Source organism: Camellia sinensis, chromosome 7 (genome assembly GCF_055761805.1).
Source record: "Camellia sinensis isolate YWXY chromosome 7, ASM5576180v1, whole genome shotgun sequence".
NCBI classification, from domain to species: Eukaryota; Viridiplantae; Streptophyta; class Magnoliopsida; order Ericales; family Theaceae; genus Camellia; species Camellia sinensis.
This window is the reverse complement of record NC_138967.1, coordinates 60,405,693-60,426,626: the sequence shown is the minus strand read 5'-3', so window position 1 is coordinate 60,426,626 and position 20,934 is coordinate 60,405,693.

Below are 20,934 nucleotides of genomic sequence, written 5' to 3'. Positions count from 1 at the left end.
ACATGAGATGTTTTGTTCCAACTTAGGCGATTTAGTCTATACTTGTATACTGTGCACATCACATAGTAATGATAGATTAATAAACCGGAATAAGAACACATGTGCTTTCAAAAACAAAATATCATGTTAGTAAAGGCCGATCTTTAGATCGGGCGAGCGGGGGTGCTCATTGCATGACCTTCCCCTCTCGTACCCAAGTTCCTGAGCCGAGGCAACTTTGGCGATGACGGACACGTGGTCTTAGGCACGAGTTAGGGTTTCCTAAATTTCCCCAAAATAAAACATTTAGGTGGCGACTCTGTATCTGGGAAAGTAGTCTATGTTTGACACTTCTTTATAAAAATCAGTTTTCCAAAACGATTTGCCGGATTTGGACTCTTTGGTGATTTATCAGTCTTGCATTGCACTTTGCAAGATTAGATTCAGAACCGTGACATTGAGTCCGAACTACAGTAGCTTAAGAACAAAACGATTTTGCGCCTTCGCGTGCGGAGCTGTGACGTTCGGGCACGTCTACACTAAGCCTCATAATTACATTGTCTTCACACATCCCCTTGACCGAAACAATTACTTTTTCGTACCATACCCCTAGTTCAGAAGGTCCTTTCCAAATGCTTTCAACAATTGCCCTAGCTAAGACTGAGGTTCATCATTCCAACCACCACTGCTGACATTTGTAGAGAGCCCACTGTTTCATTAAGCTTGAACTCACCAAAATTGAGTAAATATTCTATCTCTGCAAAAATTTTGTTCCTTTTGCTCAGATCGGAATCAAAAGATTCAAGAATGAACAGAATGGGTTTGGGCTCATTAGCAGGTATGCTATGTTGGCTAGGGTAATGGTTGGTTGTTGGCAAGCTGTGGGTGGGTTTTATGTTATGGAGTGGTCATCTATTGCGGTCAGGGTGAGGGTTATTGACAACTTTGGAATTTTAGGTGGGGTGATGACCTTTTTGTCAATCATGTCTTGAATTTCATGGCGAAAGCGAAAGCAACGGTCAGTATGGTGACCGTACTGCTAATGTAATGTGCAATAGTGGGTAGAGTCGTGTTTAGGTGGGAGAGGATTAGGGAGAGGTCAAGAATTGAGTGGTTTGAGATACTCTTTCTCCATCAGTACCCTCAATGCACAGGTTAGGCTCATATGGAGTTGGGCAAAGGTTCGTTTCTGGGAGCAGGGAGCACTAGTTTTGGAAATAGTAGCAAATAGGTTGGCAAGTGTTGGCCAGGTATTCGTGGGCTTGGGACTGGAATTAGGATGGGTGTTTTTGGTAAAGCATCCCTTTTAATTGTTTTCCCTCTGATCCAAAATGATCTCATCCTGAGCGACAAAAATGTCATCCACAGTCTTTGCGACAACTTCAAGCACTTGCTGCTTGTTCAACCCTTTAACCTTGAAAGTCTCAATAACCCATTGAAGTTGTGCATAGGGATCAATACTTGTCCCCGCCTTGTTCTTGCAATTTGTTTCAGCTTGGCCAAGGGATTGGGTAGCTATATTGAAGCGAGACCCGTTTGTTGTTGATTTGTCATCACCCAGACTTGAGATAGCTTCGGGTTGGCCCTTTTCAACAGCAGCTCACCCCAAGATTAGGGAGCTTTTTGACGGGCTCGAAACCCTAAATGTTAAATCTGCCATCATTCATTGAAGATCTTCAATCGTTCCGAACATCTCAACAGTAGTGGGTTTGGCCATTTGGCATTCTTGGCGTACTTGAATCGGATTGGGTGCATCTATCATGCACAAATCAGTACTTTCAACAATGAACACCTTGCGCTTGGGCAAATGGGCTGGGGTGATGTATATGCTGGGGTTGAAGGTAGGAAGTAGTGTATGGATGAGGTTAAGGTGAGAAAGAGGTACTTGGTCACAGTGAGAAGTGGATTGGTGGTAAGATTGGGGTTTTGAGGTGGAGATATCGTCTGGTTGTCAATAAGATTCTGAACCCCATGACGAAGGCGGTAGCAAGGATCGGTGCCATGACCGCATCGTTGATGGTACGCACAGTATTTGGTGGGGTTATGTCTAGTAGGGAGTGGGTCAGGAAGAGGTTAGGGGTGAAGGGCTTTGAGATACCCTTTTTCTACCAAGGCTTTTAGTGCGTTGGTTAGGCTCATATAGAGAGACGTGAAAGTTCTGCCTTGAGCTCGGGTTAGGCTGGATGCTTGTGGGTTGGTATTGGCAAAAGGGTCGGTAGTGGCGACGGTATTGATTTCAGTGGGTTTGGGAATAGTGCTACTACTAGCATTGGTATTCCCGGAAAACACCCTCCTTGTTGGTTTGCTTGCTCTAGGAATAATCCCTCTGTTAAATGCACTCTCAATCTAAACCCCTAATTTATGCAAATTTTTGAAAGTGAATAGTGGAGCGACTATTAACTTTTGTAACATATCAGGCTTAAGGTTCTGCACCACTATCTGCACTTGGTCCATCTCAAAAGGCCAATCTGTCATTTGTGCTGCCTTTGCTCTCTACAAATTTCACAAAACGTTCTTCAGGATTCTGGTGGGCTACTTCAAGCTCTTGGGTGGTCATTTCAATTTGGGTATTGTAAGAATACTGATTGACAAATGTCTCAGCCAAATCTTCCCAGTTCTGTTTCACTTTATCATCTAACTTGCAAACCAAGTGGCTACTATATCCGACAGGGTTCTTCCATACAAAGAAAGTTTCTGAGGCTTAGTCAGACCCATCAGTTTCAAGACATCCAAGAAAAGCCAGAAATGTACCATAGAATCTCTAGACCCGTCGAAACGATCAATGGGTGGCATTTTGAATCTATCTGGGAGCCTTATGCAGCCTTGGTGTACCCATCCTTAATATAGGAAATAGAGCTAATTCTCTGTGCCTTTTTGAATTGTTTCTTACGGTTAACAATTTTTAACATGGTCGCGTCGAGATCATAAATAACAAGGGGATAAAGCCCCTCATTAGGCTGCATCAGGGGTCTGAAAACTCGAGCTGGAGCCAACCCTTCTTGAGGATCTGGACCTTGCAAATCTTCAGTTGGCGGAGGTGGATCAGTTGGAAGACATACACACTTATTACAATTTTTCCCTCATTCAAGAGGGTCCGAATGAGTGTCCGAGGGTCCGAATGAGTGTCCGAGGGTCCGAATTAAACTAATTATTACAAATTCAAATGAATAACTAACTAGATATCTAACTTATCAGAAACTTGACTCTCGCTTTCTTATTATCATAACAACAAAACGAAGACCCGAGAGTACACGAGAGCGACTTAAAGGAAGAGACTCAACTGACGAAACAAAAAAAAAAAAAAAAAAAAAAAACAACAACAACAGCAACAACAACAACAACAAAAATAAAACTCACAACTCAACTATTTACTAAACACGATTCAAAACAAAATCACCATCCTTGAGACAAAAAAGAGGGTTTTCACTCTCCAAGTCCACCGGCAGAATTCAAAAAAAACTTCAAGTAACCCACAAGAGGGTCCAAACCAGTCCCCAATTCAATAATACTAACATCCACACCCAGTAGGATAGCCTCACAATTATCCTAGTTGTCCCCACACATCTCCTTGGCTGTGCTGGCTGGGGTCAATGTTGGTTGTCGTCAAACCATGGATGGCATTTATCTTATGGGGTGGCAATCTATTGCAGTTAGGGAGAGGTTTATTGACAGCTTTGGGTTTTGGTGGGGTGATGATTTTATTGTCAATCAAGTCTTGAATTTCATGGCGAAGGTGAAAGCAACTGTCAGTATGGTGATCGTACTTCTGATGAAATGTGCAATATTGGGTAGGGTCATGTCTAGATGAGAAAGGGTTAGGGAGAGGTCGAGGATTGAGCGGTTTGAGATGCCCTTTCTCCATCAGTACCTTCAAGGCGAGGGTTGGGCTCATATGGAGATGGGTGAAGGTTCTTTTTTGAGAGGAGGAACCATAAGGTTTAAAAATATTGGCAAAGGGATTGGCAGGTATTGGATGGGTATTCATGGGCTTAGGACTAGAATCAGGATGAGTGTTTCTGGTAAAGCATCCCTTTTCATTGCTTACCCCCTAATTCAAAATGCTCTCAACCTGAGTGATAAAAGTGGCATCTACAGTCTTTGCAACAACTGCAAGCACTTGTTACTTGTTCGACCCTTTAACTTTTAAAGTCTCAATAGCCTACCGAAGATGTGCATAGGGATCAATACTTATCCCAGCCTTGTTCTTGCAACTTGCTTCTGCTTAGCCAAGGGATTGGGTTGCTATATCGGAACGAGGCCCACTTATTGTTGATATGTCATAACCTGGACTTGAGAGAGCTTTGGGTTGGCCATTTCCATCTGTAGCTCACCCCAAGATTGGAGAGCTTTTTTAAGGGATCGAAACCTCAAGTGTTAAATCTTCCACCATTCCTTAAAGGTCTTCAATCATTCTCAACATCTCAACAGCAGTGAGTTCTGCCATTTGGCACTCTTGGGGGGTTCGAACCGGAGTGGATATATCCATCGTGCACAAATCAGTACTTTCAACAATGAACACCTCTGGCTTGGACAGATGGGATGGAGTGATATATATAGTGGGGTCGAAGGTAGGAGGTAGTGTATGGATGAGGTTTAGATTTTGAGGAATAGGAGGTATGTGGTCATGGATGGAAAGTGGGTTAGTGGTAACATTGGGTTCTTGAGGTGGAGCTATCATCTGGTTGTTGATGAGATTCTAAACCACATGACGAAGGTGGTAGCAACGATCAGTGCCATGACCGCACTGTTGATGGTACGCACAGTATGTGGTGGGATTATGTCTAGTAGCCAGTGGGTCAGGAAGAGGTTAGGGATCAAGGGGTTTGAGATTCCCTCTTTCCATCAGGATTTTTAGTGTGCTAGTTAGGCTCATATGGAAGGGGGTGTAAACACCCCATTTTTGACCACCCGCAAGACTTAGACGCTTGGTTCGATACACTCAATGATGAAATTTGAACTGTGTGCTTTGAATTCACAGCGATTCAAATTCGATCAGGCTCTCAAAATGACCTCAAATCTTCAGCATTTACCTTGTTTGAACCTGTGAGTTTCATATTTGGACCTTTTTCTACTCTGAGTTGAGTTTGAACCAAAAAATCGAGGAGGGCATCAAAGCTCGGCCGTGCATCAGGGATGGCCGACTGTGGCTATGAATGGCCAGCCGGCCCTTGGTGGCAAAAAATACTATTCTGGGTGGGAGCCCACCAGCTATCCATTTTTGAAGATATTTATCACCTTTTGAGCTCGAATTCTATAAAAATGAAGTTGTGTGATTGTTTTGAGGGTTGAACAAAATTTAGAGAGCCTATACACACCTTGCGAGCTCCTCTCTCCTCCTTTTTCCATTGCAAGCAACCTTTGAGCTAACCTAACTTCCTTGTGTCATCTCTATACTCCATATACAACCTTGTCTCACCAGCTTAGAGCCTTGGTTGATCTTGGAGAAGCATAATTCAAGCTTGAGAGTGGATTGAAATCAAGTTTGGATCACAAACAAGAAGCTTACCCCTTGAAAAGTACAAGCTTAACTCTTGTTTCTTTCATTTGCTTCATAATTCTTACTGTTTTGTGTTGTTTTGAGTCTATTTGAAGTGTTTAAGGTTGGGTTTGAAGAGCTACCAAAAGGTTAAAGAGAGCCTGCTCTTTCTACACCTATAGCTCAAACCCTTCCTTTTCCACTTTTTTTCTTTGATATCTACATTGATTTTCAGAGTCTTCAAAGAGCCAAAAATCATGTTTTGAAGTTTCAAAAGTGGAGGGGTTTGCCACCCCTCATTCTTTTTGCTTACTAACCTTCATTCTTTTTTTTATTGTTTAGCTTTTTAAGCTCTTTTATGCATGTTTAGCCTCTGTTTTTCACATGTTAAGGGCTGTTTTAGGGCTGTCCAAGCCTTTTAAATTGATTCATGCTTTGTTAGTTCATTTGTTGTCTCATAAGTTGGCATACATAACTTGTTGCATGTTGTTCCAAGCTTTCCTCTACTCATTTCCATGTTTAAGAGTCTAATTTTAACAATTAATCCACCATCCATCTCTTTCATTCTTGAGAATGATTTCAACAGATTGAGGTTGTTCAAGACATGTAAGGGAGACTCTTACTTAATGGCTTAATCTTTTCGAAGATTCATTGCCAACGATGTGGTCTCTCTCTCTCTCTCTCTCTCTCTCTCTCTCTCTCTCTCTCATGCTTTAGAAGAACCTCTCGTTTGACATTACTTCTTGTTTAGAAGACTTTAACATCACTTTGGGACAAATGGAGTAAAGAATGGCAAGGCTTAATAAAATGAGCTTAAAACTTGGATCAACACACATAAAGAAAGTGGCTTAAATTGCTTCAACTGGGCCGGACGTTATGCCAAGTTCCTTGTGTCAAGAGTCGTCACATGCTAATCCATGACATTTTGATGATTCTTGAAGCGTTGTAACCTCCCTCTTTGAGTTCATACTATGACAAAAGAGACGGGTGGTCTTATTCTTTGTATTTTATTGACTTTTGTCCAAAATTGCATCCGAGACCATCAAGCAATCATTTTTATCATTGATGGCTTTGGAATCAAATTCGACCTTCTCTCAAGGCTTTCCTATGACAGAGGAGGAAGAAATGGACAAACAGAGCTTGATGACACTCTGTCTGCATTGGTTCACTTCAGAACACAAAAACAAAGCTTTGAACCAAATTGATGTACAGCCAGTCATCAGTGATGCACGACCGGCCCTCAGTGTGTGGCCAGCAGTGCATTTTTGTAGAAAACAGAAGCAGTGGCTGAAGGTGAAACAGAGGTGGCTTGGGTAGATAGATTAGCTCTCAGGTGCTGTGCATGCAATCTTCATCCATTTTCACTTGCGTATTTTGTCGAATGTAATTAATCTTGTTGTAATTAATTAGTTGTAGCTAGTCAATTTTGTAAAGTGTTGTAATTAATAATTTAGTTAATTATTTATTCAAATTTCGTTTTGTAATTAGTTAGTTAACTAGAATAGTTAGTTAATTCATATTCATTTGTAATAATTATCTTAACTAGCTTAGCTGTAATTAGTTAGTTAATTAGCTGGTTTATTCATTCAGACTCTCCTTTGTGAGAGTGTAATGTAATAATGTGCATGTCTTCCAATCCCATGTCTTTCTCCCTTTTATTTAACTGCTTATGATGGTTAGATTAGGGACATCATGTTTTTGATTAGCATAACTCATGCTTGCATCCATTCGTATTACATGCACTAAGGCTCAGTTAATCATTCTAACTGCATTGTCGTTCAATATTTCTTTGAATATGTGCTTAAACAGCATGCTATTTCATTGTTTCACATGTCATAAATTAGTAGCCGAGTCTATTAGTTGTATATCGCATGTGTCGCATTAGCCATAATCGCATAATTAGGATCATGCATTTTTCTAACTTTGTTTCTTTTTTGGCTTGGAGTACTAGATGAGTCTTTACTTGCTTTAGCATAATCACATGTGTGTGAATGTTGCCATGTCTAACATGCTTGCCATGAGGCTAATTGCTTAATTGATAAACGACTTGAATGCCTGTGGATGAAGGCTTATTGCTTGAATTGGAATAATTTGAGCAATGTTTATATGCGATCACTTTTTCAAGTGGTCCATATTTCGAAACAATTTTGCAAAACAAACATGACTCGAGGTGTTCCAATTCTTGCAATTTTAGTCTATACTTGTGTGTGTGCGCATCACATAGTAAATACAGGCCTAAATAAATCGGAACAAGAGCATATAATGTTGATAAAAATCATATCATGATTAGTAGAAGCCGATCTTTGATCGGGCGAGCGGTGGTGCTCAAAAGTATTCATGACCTTTCCCTCTCGTACCCAAGTTCCCGAGCCGAGACACTGTTGGTGATGACGGACACGTGGCCTTTGGCATGAGTCATGGGTTTCCTAAATTTTTCAAAAATATTTAGATGACGACTCTGTATCTGGCAAAGCAGTCTAATTTTGGCAATTTGATTCAAAATCAATTTTCCAAAAGATTTGTCGGATTTGGACTCTTTGATGTTTATCAAATTCACATTGCACTTGTGAAATTAGATTCAAAACCACGGGAGTCCGAACTATAGGGCTTATATTCGAACTTTCGAAAGGGTGCATGAAAAAGTCAAGCTATAGGGGATGAAAGTTTTGCCTTGAGCTCAAGTTAGGCTGGTTGCTTGTAGGTTGGTATTGGCAAAAGGGTCAGCAGTTTTGGGAGTGGTGATAGTATTGATTTCAGTGGGTTTAGGAATAATGTTACTGCTAGCATTGGTACTCCAAAAAAACACCCTTGTTGTTGGTTCACTTGTTCTAGAAATAATCTCTTTGTTGAACGCACTCTCAATCTAAATCCCTAACTCCTGCAAATTTTTGAAAGTGAATAGTGGAGCGGCCATTAACTTTTGTAACATATCTGGCTCAAGGTTCTGTACCACTATCTGCATTTGGTCCCTCTTAGAAAGTCGATCTATCATTTGTGCTGCCTTTGCTCTCCAGCTTGCAACAAATTTCACAAAAGGTTCTTTAGGATTCTGATGGGATGCTTCAAGCTCTTGGGTGGTCATTTCAATTTGGGTATTGCAAGAATAATGATTGACAAATGCCTCAGCCAAATCTTCCCGATTCTTCTTCACTTTATCCTCTAACTTGGCGTACCAAATGGTTTTTATACCAGACAGGGTTCTTCCATACAAAGAGAGTTTCTAAGGCTTAGTCAGACCCATCGATTTTAGGGCATCCAAGAAAAGCCGGATATGTACCATAGGATCTCCAGACCCGTCAAAATGGTCAATATGTGGCATTTTGAATTTGTCTGGGAGCCGTACGACAGCCTTGGAGTACCTATCCTCTGTGACGACCGAGTACGTAACCCGTCCTACTTTTCTTTTGTGCGTGTTGGGGTTCATCGTGTTAGGGTGTCAGGGTCTAACTTGAGGTCTTGTCAACTGTTGGGTTCATCACTTTTGAAATCTCTTACTCAAAATTTTCGTCCCTATTTATTTCACTTTTGGGTTTCTCTTGTTATGGGAGGCTTGAAGTTGAATCCGGGGGTTTTTCATTTAAGCTGGAAACTTTTTGGGCTTAGGGCAGAAGCCGCATGTGTGGGAAACTGGGGGCTTGCCAGGGTGCACATTGCATTATATGCACCTGTGATTAGAGGTGCGGGACATGGGCCGCACGTCTGGGGGTAAGAGGCCCACGTGCGAAAGGTACTCGCCGCACTTACGGGAATGGGCACCGCACGTGCGAGAATCTACAGACTCTGAAAATTTGCTTTTTCTTTCCTTCTTGGGCTGTGTGTGTATCACTTTTTACATATCTCTCTCTCTCTCTCTCTAAAAACCATACCCTGCTCCTTCTCTCCACATTTCGTACACCAAATCTCTTAAAACTCTTGATCTCTTGCAATCCATTGGGGTTTTGACCCACATCCTTCACAAATATTGGAGAGCTATCCAAGGGCCACATTGTGTGCGGTGGAGATTGGGTTTTGGCACCGTTGGATTTGGGGCTTTCATCTCTTTTCTTCTCCAAAACTTGAGGTAGGGAATTTCTTTGAGTCATATATACATATTCGCAAATTGTTTTGTCGATTGGAACTCCTTTTATTGGTTTGAACTTAGTTTTTAACTCATGAGTTAAGGATGATTTTTAAATGTGGGTTTCCATAATGTCTCTTTTATTTTACAAATTTCTTGAGATCGTGAGTTATATTATTGTATAGAAATGTTAGTTTAAGTTAAATTCTTTCAAAATAAGGAGGCAAATCGTATGAGAACCCTAGAGGTGAGGTTATGAAATTGGCAAATCGTATGAGAACTCTAGAATTTGGCAGTCTTTCAAAATGAGGTGAGGTTATGAAATTGATTTTTGATTAATGTTATGATTTTGTTGAATGAAATGAATCACATGAAAGATGAGAAATAGTGGGTTTTTTTTTTAAGTTGTTGTTCAAAATGTGATTATAGTCATGAAATGACTAGTTTGTTGAGAATATATGAAAGGTGAAAGTGTTGCCACTCTTGGAATGATGTAAATTATTATATGTTTATGTTGCGAAATTGCATTAAACAGGGAAAGGAAATTATGAATTGAAATGGAAGAAATGTGTGCAAGTGTTACAAGTGAAAGACCATTATAATTGCTTTAACATGTATTGCATTGGTATTTTAATTGATTTGATTGTTAAAAGTATTTTGAGTTTGAATTTTGAAGACTTTTGCATTGAGAAAAGAATGTTGTAAAATAAGATATTGTTGAAATGTTTTGGGGTAAATACGTTGGTAAGTCCGGATAGGGGGTGTAGATGGAATTGATTAAGTTGGCCTAAGTGTCCAGGGTGAAAGACCGAAAATACGTGCGGAGTAGGTGCTACGTGCCTTCTGGTTAGCTATTGGTAAAATGGGGATTTGATAGTGCTAGCTATGCCTACTTACAGACACCAACTTAGGGATTACCTGAGTTGTATTTACCGCCCCATGAAATTGATGTAAAACTATGAAATTGTTAAAATTTCAATGTCACATTGTGTATGTGGATTTTGAAAGAATAAAGATGAATTTTCTTTTGAAGGCATAGCATGGCATGTGCATATGATTTCATGAGAATTGTATAAAATGTATATACTTTGTTAAGAAATTTCTACTTGGCTTTATGCTCACCCTATGGGATCTTGGTGAAGGAAAAGATGTGGCAATCCTACCGAGTTAGGGCGTGGATGTATCTGTTGAGAGCACAAGGCTCTCATTTTGTTGTGGTATATTTTGCTAGCCAAGGGCTAAAAATGTATGGGTCCGAGAGACCATTTTTGTGTAACCGGGCTTAAGCCTTGGAATTTGTAAGCCCATGAGGGTATTTATTTATTTTTGGATTTGAGGGTTCTACATGCCATAGATTCATGTACTAGGAATCATTGAATGTATATTCGCATACGGAATTATTTTGTATGATCCTCATGATCAAGAAATGTAAAAGTTGGAGAATTGTTTTTTTATATATATATATATATAATGAATGTTGGTTGGTGTACCTTTATGATGTTATAAAAATTGGGGCGTTACATCCTGAATGTCAGGTATGGAGCTAATTCCCTGTGCCTTTCTAAATTGTTTCTCAAGGTTAGCAATTTTTAATAAGATCGGGTTGAGATCACTAATAGCAAGGGGAAAAAGGCCCTCATTAGGCTGCACTAGGGGTTTGAAAACTTGAGCATGAGCTAACCCTTCTCGAGGATTTGGACCTTGTAAATCTTCAGCTGGCGGAGGTGGGTCAAAGTTCGGCTGGGGGCTTGGAACTAGATGTGCGGTAGATGCCCTAGATGGGAGTTGCATTTCAACATTGGTCTCGTCCTGTACGGTAATTCCTTGGTTTAGGGTCGTTATCATGGCCGCAACTTCTTCTGGACTCTGTGCCATCACAGGTCTGCTGAGTTGGATGGGTGTAACCTAAGAGCTGACTAACAAGAATTTCAACCTGGTTATACTTGATGTATCTAAATTGGATTAGTCTAGATGGGTTTGACTGGATTGGGCTCTTTAGAATTGGTCTTTTGGCATTGGATGGATCTTTTCTTTTGGGGATCAGATGGATTGGATCCTTATTTAGTAGGTTTTTTTTTTTTTTTTTTTGGGGGGGGGGGGTTTAGATGGACTGTGATGGGTTAAGGCTTTTCGAGTTGGATTGGGCTTGGCCTTTGTTGAGTTGGGTACTCCTCCTTCTTTGACTCAGATGAAGCTAACATTAAAAACAAATGCCCCATCAGATCGGGATACTAAGTATGCTGGTCAAAACAAAGCAAAATACAATTTTTTGGCCTTGGTTTTGGTTGTGTTATTTTTCCACCATATCAAACACAAACCCCTGGATTTTGATCCAAATTTTAATTCTGATATGACCCTCAAGTTCTGAAAGGAATCGCCTCAAGATTAAGACTCTCCAAGGATTGCATCACACACTTCCAAAGATTTCACATTTTGCACAAAAGCATTCAAAACAATCCTATGACAGGTTAGGGTTTCCTTGTCTTAGTTCTGGAGTGATCTAGAGTTTCACTATTCAAACAAGTGGTTTTATAACATCCTGAATGTGGTAGAGTATCATGTCCTAATTTGAATGGTCACTAGAGCTCACTACATGCATTAGGTCGATTTGTCCAAAAAGGTACCTTAGCAAGATTACCTAATATACCTCTCACACCTAACACCGAAAAGTGAAAGGAGGATCAAGCAGTATAGGGATAATCCAGATCCTAGGGTTGTGTTTCCAACATAGCAGAGCCCATGACTGGCTAGCCTTTTGGCAAGCTTTTAGGCAAGCCTCCAGCAAGCCGTTCAGGAATAGCAGATGGAAAACACAGTGACTTATAAGCACCAATGCAAATGTAATGCAAAGAACATATAAGTGCAGATAAAATTTTACATCATGAATTTCAAGTCAAGTTCTCTAATTCCCTAGCAGAGTCGCCATAAACTGTAGCTTGCTTTTCGTGCTCCTATTGAATACGACTAGCCCTACAATTCGAACTCCAGTGGTTTTGAATCTGATTTCACAAGTGCAATGTGAAACAGTGAAAACATACAAAGAGTCCAAATCTGACAATTCTTTTGGAAAATTGATTTGAATCAAAAATGCCAAAAATGGACTGCATTACCAGATTTCAAAGTCGCTACATAAATATTTTTAGAAAATCTAGGAAAGCTGAAACTCGTACCAAAGGCCACTTATCCATCGTCACCAAAGTGTCTCAGCTCAGGAACTTAGGTACAAGAGGGGAAGGTCATGAATTGAGCACCCCACTCAACTGATCAAAGATCGACCTCTACTAATCATGATGTGATTCTTATTTACATTATATGCTCTTGTTCCGATTTATTTGACGAACATTACTATGTGTTGCACACATGTATAGACTAATTTGCAAAAGTTGGAACACTTTGATTTCATGTTTGTTTGAAAATTGTTTTGAATATGTACCACTTGAAAAAGTGATCTCATATGTACATTACTCAAATTATCTCAATTTAAGTAATTAGCCTTCATCTCTTGGCATTCAAATAGGTATATCATTTAAACAGTTAGCCTCATGGTAAGCATGCTCGATATGGTAACAATCACATGCATGCTATATGCTAAAGCAATAAACGCTCACCTTGTACTCCAAGGCAAGCCAAACAAAATAAAGAGTTAGAAAACATGCATGCTTCTAAATAATGCAACATGGCTAATGCAACATATACAATCATGCAAATAACAAGTTCGGCTACTAGCATGGCATTTGATTCAATCCAAGACATGGGATAAAGCATGCATTCAAGCAAAGATTTTGATCTTGACATTGGTTAGAATGATGAGCCGAAATCTTATTTAAGCAACACGAGTGGATGCAAGTCATAAACAAAATGCTAAGGAAACATGGTGTTGTATGCTACCATCATAAGCAGAGAAATAAAAGGGAGAAAGAAATGGGGGTTGGAAGACATACACACTTATTACAATTTTGCCCTCATTCAAGAGGGTCCAAATGGGTGTCCAAGTGTCCGAATAAAACTAATTATTACAAATTCAAATGAAAATCTAGCTAGATATCTAACTTATTACATCAATAATATTACAACAACAACAAGCATAATTACAATAATTATATTTAAGATAAATAACAATAAGAATGCACGAAGATCGTATGCGCGTTAATGAAGACAGTGTTCAAAGACTGGTCTGTTTCACCCTCAGCCACTGCCCTCTGTTTCTACCAAAAGCATTCTGTTTACCAAAATTAGAGCCTGGCCGACCCCTAATGAGGCCTGTTTGGGTCCAAATGAGGCCGGTTGTGCCCTAGTTTCTTGCAAAAATCAATTTTTCTACTCTGGGGTAAAAGTAGTACAAACAGAGCAACCTTAAAACATTTTTGTCCCTTCTACTCCCTTTTATCATGAGACTCAAGAGAAGAGTGATTTTGAGTCCGAAACTGTCAATAGGCACAAGTTGATGGCTTGACGATTTCGAACACAATTTGGACAAAACAATTAATAAATGCAATGAAGACGACCACCCCTCCCTCTCATCATGGAGGCTCAAAGGGGGAGATAGACACGCCTCAAGTTTCGTCAAAATATCATGGACTGATAAGTGACAATTCTCGAAGTGATGGATCCAGCATAACGTCCAGCCGAATCCAACCAATTTTAAACATTTTCTTTAGGTGGATTTCATTGATTTTAAGCCAATTTTATTAATCCCTTTTGACTTACCTTTCCATTACTTAAATCATTTTGTCCAAGGTGATATTTAAGTCCACTAAATGAGAAAAAAATGTCAAATGAGAAGTGATCTATAGCATGAAAGAGAGAATACACATTGACGATGAACCTCCGTAGAGATTAAGCCATTGAGCATAGGTCTCTTTCTCATGCCTTGAATTAAAATCAATCACTTGAAATGACTCTCAAACAAAGAAAAAAACCAAGAAAGACGGGAAAGTGCAAAAATGATTATGCGAGATTGATTATTAGAATGAGACATTTCACATAGAAACTAAGCAAACAAAGCTATCAACTCATATGACTTGGTGTCTAAGTCCTAAACAACCGACGCCATGAGGGCTTACAGCACAACAAGTAAAGTATTCAAAGCATAAGCTAATTAGATGAATTAAAATAGCCCTAAAATAGCTCCTAGCATGTAAAAAAAACAGTAGCTAAAAGCAAGAGGAAGTACGTAAAAAGAGTAGAGAAAAAGCTATGGACTAAAGCCTAAGGAGGGGTGGCTAAACCCACCACTTTTTGCAATTTTAAATCACATGTTTCATCCCCAAAACAATCTAAGAACAGTCCCAAAATAGCCCAAAAATAGTGGCTAAAAGTGTGTTTAAAGAGCACAAAAAGATAGACAAAAGCAAGAGTTATAAAGCTAGTAAGCAAGACTAAGGAGGGGTGGCTAACCCCTCCACTATTTGGACTTCTAAACCATTTTTTGCAGGCCTTTTAAACTTTGAAATTTAGTATAAAAACCAAAGAAAAGAGTGCAAGAACAAAGGGTATGAGCTATGGGATAAGATGCAAGAAAGGGTGTTAAGCCTCTCTACCTTTGGTAGCTCTTCAACCCCAAGTTCCAACACTTAGAATGGATCTAAAACAATAGGCAAATACAAGAAAAATATAGAAAAAGATTGAAATGAAAGCAAGGAAAAAGGTGACAAGCTTATACCTCTTGAATAGAGCAAGCTTTGGTTATCAAATTTGATTCCAAACACTCTCAAGTTTATGAAATATGGTTTGAAACTCCAGCAAAAAGCTTCAAGAACAAGCTCTAATGGTGTATGTATTGTGTATGTATAGCTAAAGAAGGTTTGAAGGTCAAAAGAAGTAAGAAGGATGGTTTTAGCTTTCAATCTCCCTCAAATCCCTTAGGAAAATCTTCTAACCTTGAAATCTGAATGCAGGGGGTCTATTTATAGAATTTGAGCCAATGTGGTCGAAAATATCTCCAAAAAATAAAGCTAGCGAATTCCCTCCAGCTGTCCTATTTCTCGCCAGTGAGACCCGGCCAGGCCCCAAAACACAGAGTCGAGCCCAAAAACACACGGTCGGGCCTAAAAAGCAACTCTGGAAAAGTTTTCATTGACACTCGGCCGGGTCCAAAAATCTACATTCAGGCCCGAGTTCAAACGGGCATATTTCCCTCTTCTAGACTCAGTTTTAGATGATTCTTGAGTCTAAATTGAAGCCCCGGAAGTCTAGTTCCCAATGGTGGTGGCCTCACATCTAAATTCTAAGTGGTCAGAGAGATATTCCTAATTTATTGAAGGATGCTCATTCTTTCTCAACAATTTGATGCTCAACTTCTTCCTAAACTAATTTTCTTCCCTCCCCTCCTATTTCCTTCAAGTCCAAACCTATAAATAGGATGTTTTAAATATTTTTCAAAGAGTTTACCTTTCTTCCATTTATTTCCACTTTGTCCTTACTCGGTTTACCAAAAAGTGTAATGTTTTAAACGAAATGCGAGCCTCGAAACATTGTAGAAGCATTTCAAAAAATATTTTGAAATGAGGGTTTTAAGGTCTAAAATAGTTTGCCCAAAATGGGATGTAGGGTTTAGGATTAGAGCTTGAATCCAAATTTCTTCATTGAGAATTCAAAAGATTACACAATGTAGCTTTCATCATCGGGTGTTCGAAATAAAGTGCTCAAGTCTTAAGGGCGGACAAAAATGGGGTGTCTACAGCTGACAAAAAATATCTATGTTTTACACAAGTGGCCGGCAGGCTACTAATAGTGGGTGGCCAGCCACAAATAGTGGGTTGCTGGTCACAAAAATCTGCTTCAAGGCCCGACTTCAAATGGGCATATCTCCTTTATCCGAACTCGATTTTAGGCTATTCTAGAGTCTAAATTAAATCCCTAGAAGTCTACTTTCCAATGGAGGTGGCTTCATATCTAAATGCTAAGTATGCAAAGAGATATGCCTATTTTAGTTAAGGCTACTCATTTCTATCTTAACCAGATTGATGCTAAACTTCAAACAGCCATATCTCCCTTATCCAAACTCAGCTTTAGGAGTTTCTTGAGTCTAAATTGAAGCCCCAGAAGTCCACTTTCCTATGGTGGTGGCCTCACAACTAAAAACTAAGTTTTCAAAATGATGGGCCTAATTTAGTGAAGGCTGCTCTGTTCTCTCTTAACGGTTTCATGCTCAACCATTTCCCCAACTAGTTTTCTTCCATCCCCTCTTATTTTCTTCAACTCCAAACTTATAAATAAGATGTTGTAGACGTCCCCGAACGCCCTAGGAGGATGAGTCACTTTCCGTTCGATATTAGGCTCACTACAGTTCCAAAGCTTCAGGAACAAACCTCTGGCCCCTCAAGAACCAAGAAAAGGTGTAATACTATGTATTTGTGTGCAATAGTAAGACACAAATACACTTAAACACACACAAGAGAGAGATATAGAGATAGGATATGTATGAAACCCTAACCCTAGAACTCAAACCCTAAAATGGCTGTCTAAAAATGTCTAACCCTTTTTTTCTCTAACCCTAAAGCCAAGAGAAATGGGCTCCTCTTATAGAGAAGCCAATCTTGTAAAGCTTACTCAAGAAGCTAACAAGGAAGCCATCCCTCCATACACGTGTATGAAGGGGAACAAAATGCAAGCCAGCTATATTAAAATATCTGCAAAAGCAGATGAACAGTAGTCGGCTGCTCAAACTTGCCATTTTGACAAAATTGACTGCCGATCGGCAACAAAGAATGCCGACCGGCAATATACATTGCCGATGGCAACAAAACGCCAGCCGGTGGCCTCTGGCCATGGCCGGTGATGTGTAGGGATGCCTCACAAGGCATTCTCTGCCCTTCGAAGGCAAAACACAAGTGTTTGGTGTCAAACCAAGCACAAAACAATCGAGTTCGGAGATCCTGAGGAAAGGCGCGTAGCCGAGACCTCCGGGAACTCCAAATGAACACAAACATGGATGATCACCGGGTGTTCAAATGGTGACGTCCAAGTCTTGAGGACGGTCAAAAATGGAGTGTCTACAGTTGTCCCTCTTTGACAGAACTCAAAAGTCATAACAATGACGGGAGTAAATGTCAAAGCCTAGATACGACCCATTTTTGACAAGGCCGAAAACTTAGACAAACATACAAGACAAACAAGGTATGCGCCCGAAGGCAAGGGCAAAATGCAAGACAATGCACGGAGCCGGACATAACTTATGATCATGCAAAGAAAACTATAATGAAGCACACATGCGACAGTTTTAAGCTAGCATACACCAAACTACACTACAATGTAGAAAGGATGTAAGAGAATTATGCAATTCTCGATACGTCTCGCTCGGAGGATACAATACCTGTGCGGCTCATCTGGTTGCGCCAGCCTCAAATGAACCATACATACAATATCGTGCCTGCAAAGAAAACAGCTCAACAGGTACGATATTTTTAGCAACATGCATGACAATGCAAAAATGGATGCAAAATGATATGCAATATATACAAAACAATGTATAAACAATGCAAATAAAAATGCAATGTAATTGAAATAATGCAAACTATATGCAAAGCAATTGAATCATGATCCAATCATGAGCGGTTCGAAACCACACCTATGTCAAATAGATTGATGGAGGTAACAAATCTGTCTACCATAGAACGGTCAACTGAACTATGAGTAATGTAGACGGACACAAGAACAAGTATTGGGGGGGATGACATAAGTGGGGAAATGACCCGCTGGGGAAAGGACTACGATCCTAATGCTGGATGCAACAATTACACTACAATGTAATATATAATGAAAATGCTGGGGAAATGGCAATGGATATGGCACGCGGGCCAAACCAAATCTTGCCTAGGAAAGGCATGTACACATACAAGCCACGTCTAACATAGAACGGTCCACTGAACTATGCTTCGACACAAGAAGTATGGGCACATACCGGACCAAGCTCAACATGGAAAGGCGCAAGCCATAGATGAAAGGCGATGCAGTGAATGCATGCAAATTACAATGCAATGTGCACTAGGATGGAAAAGATACGATGGATAAGGCACGCAGGCCAAACCAAATCTTTGCCTAGGAAGGGCATGTACACGTACAAGCCGCGTCTAACATAGAACGGTCCACTGAACTATGCTTCGACACGAGATGTATGGGCACATACCGGACCAAGCTCAATCATGGAAAGGCGCGAGCCATAGATGGAAGTGATGCAGTGAATGCATGCAAATTACAATGCAATATACACTATATGCAATGGAATGGAAATGGATACAATGGATATGGCATGCGGGCCAAACCAAATCTTGCCTAGGAAAGGCATGTACACATACAAGCCGTGTCTAACATAGAACGGTCTACTGAACTATGTTTCAACGTAAAAAGTATGGGCACATACCAGACCAAGCTCAACATGGAAAGGCGTAAGCCATAGGCGGAGGTGATGCAGTGAATCCATGCAAGCTACAATGAAAGGTACACTATATTACAATGATGCATGACAATGCAACTATTTACGATGGTGCATGACAATGCAACTATTTACGATGATGTATGACAATGCAATTATATTTTTTGTTTTATTTTTGTTTTTTTTTTTTTTTTTTGAAATGCAAATGCATGATGATGCATGACTTCGAAGTGCGCGACAACGTGCGGCTTTTAAGATGCACGTGAACTTGAATATGCGACGATGTGAGTCGCTTGAAATACATGTATAATGCAACTTATCAAAAGTCGTTCGGGCACGACAAACACCGAAGGACTTGCACCTTCAAAGGATTTAAGGTCTCCTAGACCGTGAAAATACAATACCTGTGCGGCTCGTCTGGTTGCACCAACCTTAAATGAACCGTACATACAATGTCGTGCCTGCAAAGAAAACAAACTTAACAGATACAATGTGATTAACAACGTGCATATTAATGTACTTGAAAATGCGTGACAACGCAAAGCAAGTGGGAAGCATAACAATGCTGTGAAGGTACAGACATGTAAGTGGAGCACACGGTCTACGCAGGCAACGAAATTGATCATGAGCATGCGGTCTACGCAAGCAATGAAATTGAACATAAGAATGCGGTCTACGCAAGTAGAACATGCGGTCTACTCAAGTAATGAAATTGAACAAACATGCGGTCTACGCAAGCAAAACATGCGGTCTACGCAAGTAAAGAAATTGAACAAGCATGCAGTCTACACAAGCAAAACATGCGGTCTACGCAAGTAATGAATTTGAACAAACATGCGGTCTACGCAAGCAAAACATGCGGTCTACGCAAGTAATGAAATTGAACAAACATGCGGTCTACGCAAGCAAAACATGCGGTCTACGCAAGTAATGAATTTGAACAAACATGCGATCTATGCAAGCAAAATATGCGGTCTACGCAAGTAATGAAATTGAACAAACATGCGGTCTACGCAAGCAAAACATGCGGTCTACGCAAGTAATGAAATTGAACAAACATGTGGTCTACGCAAGCAAAACATGCAGTCTACGCAAGTAATGAATTGAATGAATATGCGGTCTACGCAAGCAAAACATGCGGTCTACGCAAGTAATGAATTGATTGAATATGCGGTCTAGGCAAGCAAAACATGCGGTCTACACAAGTAATGAAATTGAACAACCATGCGGTCTACGCAAGCAAAACATGCGGTCTACGCAAGTAATGAAATTGAACAAACATGCGGTCTACGCAATGAGATGCGCAAAACCACGCGATGCGTTTTACACAACGCGAGCGCACAAGACAATGCGATTGATATGCGATACGCATGGGGCAACTTTTGAGTTTTGTAAAAGCCAAAAGGATATGAAAAGGATACACCTTTCACGAATTCGAGTGCCACGCACAGAAGACACGACCCGAGGTCAAAACAGAGGCCGGTTGAGTGTCGAAGATGCACTTTCTTGTACTTCTTTGAGCTATAAAGACCCAAAACTACAGATCTGACCCAAACAAGGATGCAGGAGGCTCACCGGCCGAAAGAGGAGGCCACCGGCTGTCCATCGGCCGTCAATACATTACACCGGCCAAATATTTGGCCGACCGGCCAAAAATGTAGCCGACCGACCAAAAGTGCCTGAATCGGGGCATATTCGACTTTTCGCCTCGAGTCTTTTAAAATAGGGTTCCAAACCCTATTTTACACATCCTCCTTAGCCGAAAATCCATTCCCTCTCTCTCTAGAGCATTTTTCTTTCTTCCTTTCTCCGTTTCTTTGCGTTCTAGCCCCCGTTTTGTCGTTCGATTCGCGTATATCTTCGCGTTTCGAACATTTTCATCCGAATATTTCTTCATTTCGGTGCTTCCTTTGCCATTTCCACCTTTTGGGGTTTATTCCCCTCGAGTTTCTCTCGACTTGCGTGCCTTTTCCACTTTCTGGCTTCTCGGGCCACTTTTCACCGTCTCGGGTTGACTTTCCGGTTGACTTTCCTCATTTTTGCCCGGTT